General features: G+C 36.4%; 1 protein-coding gene across 10 annotated transcripts in view; it reads right to left on the reverse strand.

Annotated features, from left to right (window-relative positions):
- The window catches only part of Map2 (microtubule associated protein 2), a 268,232-nt gene that overhangs the window by 148,678 nt on the left and 107,373 nt on the right, over positions 1-12,181 (reverse strand). The window lies entirely within an intron of this gene.

Below are 12,181 nucleotides of genomic sequence, written 5' to 3' on the forward strand. Positions count from 1 at the left end.
TTAGGGTGGAGTAATTAGCTTTGGGATCCACCCAGGGAACTGGCAGAGCACACTTATGGATGTGTCTGGGTGGGTCACGGAGGAGTGGACTTAGGGCCCATATCTGGTCCTTTTCTTTCCTCTCTGGCTCTGTTCCCCTGCTCTGCTTCCTGAACTAAGCCAGGAACTAAGCAGCTTTGCTCCTTCAGATACCATGATGTTTTTGCTTTGGAGTCAACCAAGGACTAATGCTCCTGAAACCATGAACCGAATTAAACAGTTCTTCCTTTAAGAGTTTTAGGTGTGAGGCATTGGGTCCAGCAATGGGCAAGTTGACTACTGCAATATTACAACAAAAATTTCTTAAATTTGATACAGGTACTATACCCACCATGGAAAATAACATAATTAAATATTAACAATTTTTTTAAAATTTGAAATTCTCAGAATTATTTTGTTTTGGAACCTACTAAATAAATGTAAGAAAAGCAAATGGAAAGAAAATTGCACAACTGTTTCATTATTCTTCAGATAAATGTCTCACTTTTTAAAATAAAATACTTTATTCCTTCCTTATGGTGTTTAATAACAAAGCAACATAAGGAAGGGTGGGGATACAGTTCATAGCCTTTTTGTCTGTCCTGTTTATCTCTTAGAGTCATATGACAAGGACTTACACAGTGTTGGACAATGCCTGCTCACAATCTGCTCTACCCTCACATATGTCCCGTGTCTCCTACTTACTCTCTAAACACAGAAAGTCATGTTGGTGCTACTATTTAGCATTGCTCCAAACAGGCTGAATGCTTGTCTGATGACTCTAATAACAGACATGATAGTAGAGTGCTTTATTCTTTATGTAGGACTCTCACACCAATAACTTCATTTTGTTCTAGAAGCAATGGTGTCCTGACTTCGGTTTCTAAATGGCATTTATCTCTAAAAGGAATCAGAAGTCATTAGGAAAAATACTGAGCCCAGGTTTGGGACAGGGAATGTACAGAGTTCCCAGACACTCTGTTGTGCCAGGAAGTAGAGAAGTGCTAAGGACTAATCAGTGTGGTCCAAAGGACACTGTTGCTGTCTTGGAGGAGTTCCCAGTGGCTGAACCTGATACAATTTCAGCATTAAATATACTAATGGTGCTGTTAGATTATAAGATATAGAACAAAAAAGAGTCCTTGAGGTTATACTGGATTAAGCTATAATCCACTTTTGGATTAAGCGGTGAGGGTGGGGAGACCTAAGAAGCAGAGGAGTGGTAGAAAAGTCCTTAGAAGAATGCTAGTTGATAAAAATATAGTAGTAAACACTTTTAAAATTGCATCCCCCCAAGATAACAATGGACTCAGTAAGAATAAGCAATGTATGTTGTAACTACTGGGTAAGGTTGTTGAGAAATAGGATAATCCCACAGCCTAGTGTTATCTGCAGATTCTTTCTCCATTGCAGATTTAGAAAGTTACAGAGCCAGCTAATTTTAATCATCAACTAGACTGGATTAAGGGGCTCCTGGAGAGGTGATTGGATCATGGGGCTGCTATATTCATCAGTGGACTAACAGTAGTTGTTCATAACTGAATGTGCTATTAGGAAGTGGGATCCATGTAGACAGGAGGTGTCTTCCTCAGCATATGCTTTTAGAGGGCATTCTGGTACTCTTCCCCTGTGCTCTGCTTTCTGGACCTCAGGAAATGAGCAACCTTGTTCCAACATGCTCTGTACTATGATGTTCTTGCTTTGTAGTCAGCTGACCATGAACTAAACCTCTGAAGCCATGAGCCAAATAAACCTCCCCTCCCTTAAACTGAGAGTGTCAGCCATTTTTCACAACAATGGGAAAACAGAACAATATGGTTACTTTTAACAATTACTTGCTAGAAAGTCCTCGATATCATATATTTGTTTTTTTCTTGCCAAAATATATATTATGAACCTAACCTTGAGGAAGCAAATAGAAAGTTCCATAACTTGGTTCATTCTATTAAATACTTGGCCTGGAATTTCTGGGAACACCAATGTCATAATAGAAAAAGGGAAAAACTCTCTTCTAGATTAAATAAACATGAAAACCTTGATTTATTAAACTAAGTTAAAAAGAACAGCAACAAGGAATATTTTGGGGGACAATTAGAGAATTTAGTGAGTTATATACTATATGATATTTTTAATATACATATTCTTTCATTCTCATAATGAAATCGTGGTAATCAGAATGCCTTGGTCTTACCGATATAAGATGAACTGTTTCAAGTTACAGTATTATGAAGTCTGTGAGTTATTTTCAAATGACGCAGAAGAAAATAGTGTGTGTGTGTATGGGTGTCTGGGCATGGCCATGTACAAGGGTAGGGTAAGATGTATCAAGTTGATATTGGCACCAATTTTTGGTCTCTGTGTCCCTCTCCAAGCAGTAGAGGGCAGAGTCACAGCATTTAACCATGCGCCAGACACTGTGCTAAGCACTTTGCAAGACTCACATAATACAAATTAAAGAGGCAGTTACTGTGACTATCTGCATTTCATAGGTAATGACACTGAGGCACAGAAGTCAGTGAACTTTAACCAATAAATGACTCCATTAAGAGACTTAATAATTTAAGAGCCACGGATCATCAAAAGAAAGAACGCATAAAACAATGTTCTCTTTCCATTCTATTCTGAAAAAGCAGAAAATCTAACTTTTTCAGTATTAACACTATTTATAGGATAGTTAGAACACAACCACTAGACTTGGTCTGTTTATGAATGCCATGACAGTTACAAATTGCAGAAGCTGGGAATGTGACTTGTCATTTTGTAATTTATCCTTGAGTGAAGGACTGGGAGTGGAGTATTGGCATTCCCTAGTTTAAGAAGATATTAAATATTACTTGGGTTTTCTGGTCAGACCACAGGAATCTCTTTAACTCACAATGTGTGTGAATCAAGCTTTTTGGTAGCACTTTGCCTGGAATATTCTCAATTTAACAAATGCCAAAAGGATGAGTAAAAGAAAGAAGCTTGGGTTGTAGAGAAATAAAACTGAGTTTTTATTTTGATGTCTTTTGTATCAAAAACTTATAGAAATCTTCTTTATTACTAAAAACTACATTTTCCTTGCAATTCTTTATGTCATCAGTGCTAATTTACCTTACTCCCCATCCAATCACAAACCTCAGTAAAAACTCCATTCAAGTTTTTTCATCCTCTCAGCATTTTCTAACAAAAAATTTCCCAGCTCACAGCCTCTATTAAAACTGTCCTCATCCCTAGTAGATTCTACTCAGGATGTTAAAAAGTTTAAAAAGTAGATGATGGGGCTGGGGATTTAGCTCAGTGGTTTCACCACGTGCCTCGCAAGTGCAAAGTCCAAGTTCAATCCCTGATACCAATAAATAAACAAACAAACAAATAAATAAATAAATAGTAGCTGAACTGAATGAATGTTTGCTATTAGCTTTCTCACTGCTTGCGTTTTTAAAGTGAAATACATATTTGTTTAGCAGATGAATTCTACCAAATGAACCCCCATGGTTGAATTCTAGACAATAACACAGAAATAAACATATAAGACAAACAAATAAGCAAGCAAAAACCATTCCTAAAGTCACAAAAGAAAGCATACGCAGGATTATGAGAAATGCGAACTCTTGCTATCTTCCTGTGCGAAACATGTTATTTTGTAATTGTTTAGTTAGGAGTCCTGTAAGACAGCTCTGTGATTATATGTGCCCATTTATTGGTTAACCTTAATTTTTTTTGATACTTTTGCTTCTGAAACAGGGTAGTAAGTAAATAAATGAATAATTTGATATATATCATGATTATTCGACAATTATTATCTGTGGATTCAGTTTACCTGTTTATCAAAATAAATCTAAGATTTTAACTGCTGAATAAGCTTTTAGATTTTCAGTTTTCATTCTGCACATTCACCACAGTGGCCCACAGTGGCACCCTGCAGGAGCCTTGTGGCCAGAATGCTGCCCTGAATCTGGAGGGGACAGAGTCAGAGCAGGGATTCCTGTCGGAGACAACCTCACTGCCACATGCTGCAGGCTGAGCCAAGCCACTGGGAGGTGGGGAGCGTTCAGATTCAGGTATCCTGAAGACTGGATTTCAGTGCTCCACAGAGACCAGAGGAAAACAATAAGGTGAGGGTTAGACCAAAAAGGTCATCTCTTGAGGAAGAAGTGTACAGTTCTGTCCATGCCTTTGTTCCCAGTAGTTCCCGCTGTGAAACAAGGACCTTGACGCTGTTACCTTGAGCACATCCATAGGATCCCTGCCTCCTGGTGCACATGCTGGACTCAGACCCTACCCACTCCATGGGCCAGCAGTGTGTGCTGCTTCCCAACACTGCAGCAGTGGCCATGGCTTGAAAGTGCTTAAGGGGAGATTTTTAAACACAGAAACCATTTAAAGAGCAAAATAAAAGATAAAAACAGAAAATAGGGAGATAGACCTTTTGCAAATGAGAAGGGTACCAAGAGACAGAGGGAGAGAAGGAAGAGAAGGGAAATTAAAAAGAATTAGGACGTACTATGTACTGTATATGTATCAACTCCCCATGATGAATATAATTATCATACACTGCAAACATGTACTAGTAACTAACAACTTTTAATAATGTAGAAAATGAATAAACACAGAAACCAGCTAGCTCCACAAATTAGGGCTTTTTTCTTATCTCCCCTCACGTCCCTTGAAAGCCAGCTTGCCCACATACCACGACCACGCAGAGTTTGCAACGCTCTTCCCCTTTTTGGTGCAATACACTTCTTTAGGCAGTGGTAACATCCTGAATACCTTGCTTAGGGATGAGGACAAACTAAGTAATGTAGTAGCAACAAGCCACATGTAAGAGGAATAGAGGTAAAAACCAGAAAAATGACTGGAAATCACTGATTGGACTGAGCCCATGCACCAAAAGCTGCCATTGTTTATGTCTATCACTACTAGTAAGTAGTGGGATTAATCACAGCAATAATAACCAGGGCAGTTGTTTACATCTGGACATCAATGGATTGTTTACCAAGCACTCTTTGGATGTCATCTCAAATGTTCACCATGAGAATCTTGTAAGGATGCTGGGCCTAGAAATTTTTAAATTTTCATATATGTATTCATAAACTCAAACATTTAGTTTATGGATAAAAAACACCAAGAGTTGTGTTTCATAATTTCCAGTATAATGCTATTCTCCCTATACTATACTGTTTTTGAAAATATAAATTTTAAAACTTTCATTTTAAAACCATGTTCTCCAGCTTCATTTACGTTGTGTCAAATGACAGGATTTCCTTCCTTTTATGACTGAGTTGTATTCCAAGATGCAAATGTACCACACTTTTTTTCCCCTTTTTTTAGGATGGTTGGGGGTTGAACCCAGGGCATGGTGCATACTAATGCTCTTCCACTGTACTATACCCCTAGTCCTCCTTATAATGTTTCAACTCAGATTTGGGACAACTCAAATTGTGGGTTCTTTCAGACAGTGTTTGTTAGATGCTTAAAAAGTCTCCAAACTTAATTAATTTTAATTTCTATAATTTTTTTTTTGGTACCGGGGGATTGAACTCGGGACCTTGCGCTTGCAAGGCAGGCTGTGGCACCACTGAGCTAAACCCTCAGCCTATAATTTTTAAAATACCTAATTTAAAAATAAATCTTAGTCATACAGATAATAGGACTTCTACAAGAAGAATTTATATAGGAAATGATAGCAGAAACACAGAATTGTAAAAAGGGTTAGAGACATTGGATTGCTTCCTTTACTCTAAACTCTTGTACCATTTAAAACATAAATTCAACATTATTTAAATATATTATGTTCCTGGCACTGTGCTAAGTCTGTCTCTAAACCCTAATGTTTAAAAATAGAAGTTGACAGAATGAATGCAGGAAGTTATTTCAGCAAAAGTTCCCAGTGGCCTGGGAGACAGTTTTATTCCTAGCAGGTTAGGGCCTGACAAACAAGGAAAAGTAAAAAGGGCTAAGACTTTCTCTAATTAAGCCTCATTTTATTATAGATATTTTGTTTCTTAACAGTTCCTATCTATATTCATAGTAGAGAAAACATCAGAGTATTTGCTCTTAATAAACACTTAATAGGAACTAAGTTTGGAAAGAACTCTACGCCTTATGATTCTATAGCAGAAATAACTCATTACATCAAAAAGGGTATTTATTCACTTAGAACCATTCTATTTTACTGACAAGATGGTATACTGAATGGTGTATGGCTTTGGGATATTTTAAATTTAAAATGGAGTTCTGCTATTTTCTGGCTGTAAAACCTTAGGGAAGTGAAGTAATTTAGACTTAATAAATCCTTTCCTCACAAGACAATTATGAGGTATAAATACCTTGATGTGTACACACTAACGGTACATCACATGCACTCTCAATAGTCCTCTTTCTTTTTGGGGGGGAGGGTGGTCTCCTGATATAGTTCAGGCTGACCTTGAACTCAGGATAGCCTGAACTCCCAGTGATCCTCTGCTTCAGTCTTCCAAGTGTCAGGACTATAGGCATGCACCACCATGGCCTGCTGATCCTCTTTCTTAATTGATGACACCATTCTCTGGTTTCCCAGACAGGAAATCACTTAAGACTTTCACAGAGAGAGCCTTTCAGAGTATGCAAACTTGTTCAAACCCTAGATGCTGTCTTTAGCAGATTGCCAAGTTTTAAGATGTAAATTTGTTCTTAAGCCAAATAAAGTAAATGGCATTATGCATTTTACCAATATTAACTCTACATGTGATGAAATGATCAAAGTATCTTCTAAAACAGAATAGGTATTCAAGGGCTCAATGCAAGGACTTAAGTTCATTCAAAACAAAAGTAATTATGAAACTTACCCTATCAAGTGAATGCAATAGGTTTAGTTTTCAGGGTGAATAATGCAATATAAAAGAATGTTTGAAAAGAGAATGTTTTTCCTTGGTACCTTTAAATAGAATGAAATGGAAATTGATAAATGAAGCTGGTGAAAGTAATTGATTAAAATACAGACTGAGGAAGAAGTACATCACCAAAACTGCACTTTGTGTTACTGGGGTGACACTTTTGAACAGATACCCCTGTGCTATTCATGTCTATATAACAATAGTCAAGCCTTACATTTTTTGTAGGGCTCAGTATTCCATTAATTAAAGGTAGGTTGTATTTTTTCTATCAGGTCCTATAATTTTGTCCTCAATCATGCTAATAGAGAATCAATGTCACATGGAATCCTTCACAAATGGTCTTTGATATCTGACAGCATTGATATCACTTATCTTCCTCAGATTAGGTTTTACTTGAACATTACATAATGTATTCTTGTATCAAAACATCACAGTACCATCTAAATATGTACAATTTTTATGTTTTACCTATCGGTTAAAAAGTTAAACAATAGAACCTTTACAAATGGAAAAGGGACCAAGAGAGGGAGGAGGAGGTCAGAAGGGAAGGGGACCTAAAAGGAACTGAGATGTAGATGTATTTTGTACAGGTATCAACTCCCCAGAATGAATGTAGTCATTATGTATTGCAAATGTATACTATAAAACATGCATATAACATGTATTATAAAAATATAATAATGAAAAGAAAAAGAAAATTTAAACACATATAATAGGATAAGGAAGATGAGAAGTGATCAGAATAACCTTCATGTGACCAAGAGAATGTACCCCAGGTATAAACTCCCTGATGCAAGTTGTATACATAACTTGCCATCCATTCTAGCAGAACTGAGAGCTGACTAAACTTTGAGAAATTTTAATTACTTAATTACATTAAATCCAGTGAAAGTACATTATGAGAACTGTAAATCCAAAGAAAGTACATTATGTGACAAGTAGGAAGTGGTTCCAGAAATATTTAGTCTATAACAAAACCAGTTCTATTCTTGGGGTTTTCTATCACAACTGTTACAGCCTTTAGTTAACTGCAGTAACTAACTTTGATTATTTATTAATCATCTAAAAATGGATTCTTGAATTATTTCCTGAATATTCAGCTATATCTGATTAGCTCTAGCTTAACAATTAAGAATTATGATCTGGGAGGCCGTTTCATATTCATAATCAGTATCTCAGAAGTATTCTTTCAGGATCAGAGAAAAGACCAAAAGTAGGAATTAGAATCAGAGAAATCAGTTATCCCTGTGAAAGAATATCCAATAAATTTCGTATTTGCCTAAGGCTTTTAACTAACTTTTCTAGATTGACCTAATATTCTATTTTAATACAGCATTCATGTCCCTATACTAGTAAAATTTAGAGTAAATATTACTTTACAAAGGTGTACATATTTCTGTAATTATAAGGTATGAACTAATAATTATGGCATAAAATTATAAGCATTTTTCCATAAAATATATATTGCGAACAGCTTCAATGTTTGAGTATAGTTTGATGGCCTCAGAAGAGATCAGTATGCTGGGTTTAAATGTGGCATTACATTAAGTTATTGCAACAGTAGCACACTACAAATGTTTCTAGTGTAAAATATAACAGTTGACTAGTTTGCCTCTAATTCAGCTTCCACCAGAATTGAAAACATAGGGTAACAAAATGTTTGCTTACTTTCTCTAAGCTACTAAAAGTGCCTTTTAAAATTTATGGGATGGTCTACAAACAGACTATATTGGCTCTTTGTGTTATTAATGAACCAGCAATTATTCTATCTTTTGAAGTATCAAAAAGTCAGAAGTTATTATTAAAAAGTATCCAGGTAGCTTTCTTTGTATTACGTCAATGGCAAAAAGGCAGTTAAGATCAGCTTGGCTTTGTTCACCGCCAGTTGTAAAAATGCATAAACCTGTAGTTCCCAGAGGGTCAGAAAGAGGAGCTCAGCATATGGGAGCTGCTCTTAAAGTGTTTAACAAGGCAGAAACTGGAACGGATGTGCCATACACCAATATCCATTACCACAAAGTGATTGCTAAATTTTCTTGTAAAATAGCTCTCAGCTGGCCTATTCAGCACAGTCCCGTTATAGCTAAAAAGAGCATCTAACTTGTGATTGTTGCCATGAATATAGCAGACTGCAGAATATACAGTAGCTGCAGAGAAGGAAACAATATGCTTCAAGAAGTTTTCTGACAGATTTGAATCTATATCAGATTGTGCAAAGGCCAAAGAAATAAAAAATATCTTTTTTTAGATGTCTTTCCCCCAGACATATCAACATACTGTAAGTTTCTAATCATCTCTTAAAAGTAATTAATATCAACTTTAAGGAACAATACCACAGTACAAGAGAGGATTTTAATGAGTTCTTGAATGATATAGAACGGTAGAGTGGAAGCCAGTAGAACCAGGGATTAGAAATGTTTCTCCTGCAGTTAGCTGAAAGCTGTGTAAGTCTGTCCTGATAAAAAGACCCAGGCTCATTCATTGCTGAAAGACAGATCTGACATCTACTGTACACTGTCTACTCAATAGACATTTCTCCAGACCAATGATTGATTTAGGGGTGGGAAAATGATCCAGCTCTGGCTAACAGAATATAAGAGAAAATCTCCTAAAGAGAGCCTGTCTTCTTAAATCAAAACACGAATTGTCAGCAATCTATACCATTCTTTTTTTTCAGTCTGGAATACAGATATAATGCCTGAAGGTGTAGCAGCTGTCTGTGACTATGAGGCTTTTAAAAGGGCAATATTCAAAAATGCATAGAAAGACATGAAAAGATGCAAGGACAGTAGGTCTCTACTGGTATCACTGAAGAACTGATCACATTTCTGATTAATATAGTTCTGATATTTTATACTTTTGTCATTTCTGTGGAATCTGAAAAATCTTCATGCTTGCCAAAATGATTCATAAACTTATACATAGACCCAGCTAAGAGCATAAGCCTTATTTTTTTGTTTAGCAAAAAAAAAAAATATAGAAAGGAGGTAGAATATTTGTGTAGTATCAGAAAAAGGACCATCAAATACGGAGTTAAAAAGGCTGTCATGTTAACTGCCCTCTGGATGTAAGTTAGCTGTGCTTAGGAAAAAATACGATGCTTGTGAAACTCCTTATTTTCCCTACCAGAGCTGAGTGATGTTTTTCCTTAGGAGTTTTATTATAATAATGTATATGCGGTTAGGCTACTTGGGAAATACTTCCCTGGAGATGCTCGGATCCCAAAGTGTAGAATGCTGAATAATTTACATGTCTACATGAACTGAAGCAATCAGAACACTTTGCATCCAGCTAATAAACATCATTCAATTTGTCTCTAGAACTTTATTGAGAAAGGCACTACATAAACCTTCAGGACTTTAGTAAAAAGTGGGAAAAGAAGATGTCTTCTGTTCTTATTTCCTTCCTTTGCTCTATTTAAAGATTGTGGCACAATTTTGGTAAGAAGAACGACTTTATTCTAGTATTCAGAAATGCGAAAGAATTCTATTCTTCCAGTCCATTCAAATATTTGTTCTATGTACTATCACACCACATTTAATAATACTCATAATTGTAATGAAAATTACTGCACCAACTAATCCTTATTTTAATTTCACTGTGCTAAATGTTTTTTTATAGAATTCTCATTTAATCCCTACTACATTCTTACAAACACTATATGGTTGGTGGTTTTATTTTCCCATTTGACAGGAGGAACTGAAGCACTGAGAAGGTGAGATAAGTAGCACACAGCAAATGAGTGGAACAGCAGGAACTGAACCCAGGTGATGTGACTTCAGAAACTTGAATATTGGTATGAAATACAACATTATTATTACCAGAGCCGCCACTATTTTTTTCCCTCTATGTCTTTCAAACTTGGAAACATCCTGGCATTTTAAGTACCGCTGTAGCTTGAAGATCTGATTATCTGGCATTCACTTCCTAGAAGTGATACTGACCATGAAACAGCTCCTTGTGTAGAACTTAGAATGGAAGGAGGTGGGCTGGGGATTTGCACCATGGAAAAGCACACATATTGTTTATCATTCAGATGAATGTTATGAGCCTGGGGATTTAGCTCAGTGGTTCTGGTGCCTGCCTTGCAAGCGCAAGGTCCTGAGTTCAATCCCCAGTACAGAAAAAAATCAGATTAATGTTATGTTGGTTTTCTTTTGGGGGGCGATGGCTCTATGTGAAGGTTAGGTGAGGAGAGGTAAAGGGTCACCCCACCAACAACCTGCAGCCCAAAAGGTTCCTCTCTTCAGGATCCTGCTTCCAGGGGCATCCATTTCTCTTCACATGTTCCCTGCACCAGGCAGCATGAATACTTTGGGCATGCTACACTTTACAGTTTGTTTGTTTGTTTGTGCTTTTCTCCAGTGTCAGGGATGGACCCTAGGGTCTCATGCGTCCTAGTGGAAGTGCACTCTACCAGTGAGCTACATCTCCAGTCCAGCATTAATGCTTCTGAAAGAAGGTATGCATTGATACCAGTTTATCTAAAATTTATTTATACATGAAATATTTTTTCATAGTTAGACAAGTAAAATGGGAGTTTTAACTATCTTCTTTCCAAATACATATCAAATATGTTTTTTATAAAAAATAATTTCTTTGATTTATTAACTTACTGGCATGTTTTCCACATTTAAAGTATTTTTCTAGTCACTGGACCATTTACAACCTAAATTTTATATTTTTCAATCTTCTTGCTTTACTTAAAGATACAACCAATGAAAAACAAGAGGGAGAGTTTCAGTGAGCTAATTCTTAAATCTAGGTTGAGAATTTGTTTTGTTTTGTTTTGGTTTGGCTTGGTTTGGTTTTGGTACCGGGGATCAAACTCGGGTCCTTGCACTTGTGCAGCAGGCAGCGAAACCACTGAGCTAAATCCCCAGCCCTGGGTTAAGAATTTAACACAATAATTTTATAGAAATGTCTTCTACTTGGCCCTAACCAAGCCAAGCATGTCTGGTTCTTTATTTCATTTTATGCAGTATATGGCCTTTTGAAATGCAGATTTTCTATTATTTTATTCCTAAGGGAAAATGCACTAACTTTGAGAGCTTTCTGAATTCTAGGATTTGTGCTTAAACACTTAACATTGTCTCACTTACTTTTCACAGCTATTCTATATAATATGCTTTAGATCATAGGTGAGGCAATTGTGGCTCAAAGAAATGAAAAAAATATATATCAGAAGTAGGGGGAAATTAAACTGCAATTCATTTTTATCTGACACGATGGAATAAGCTTTTTTCCCAATGACAACATTAATCATACATGACAACATAATTGCACACACCTCCCATACACAGTTT

Source organism: Heterocephalus glaber, unplaced genomic scaffold (genome assembly GCF_053883595.1).
Source record: "Heterocephalus glaber isolate CG9 unplaced genomic scaffold, H.glaber_assembly_v1.0 deba00000621, whole genome shotgun sequence".
Taxonomy (NCBI): Eukaryota; Metazoa; Chordata; class Mammalia; order Rodentia; family Bathyergidae; genus Heterocephalus; species Heterocephalus glaber.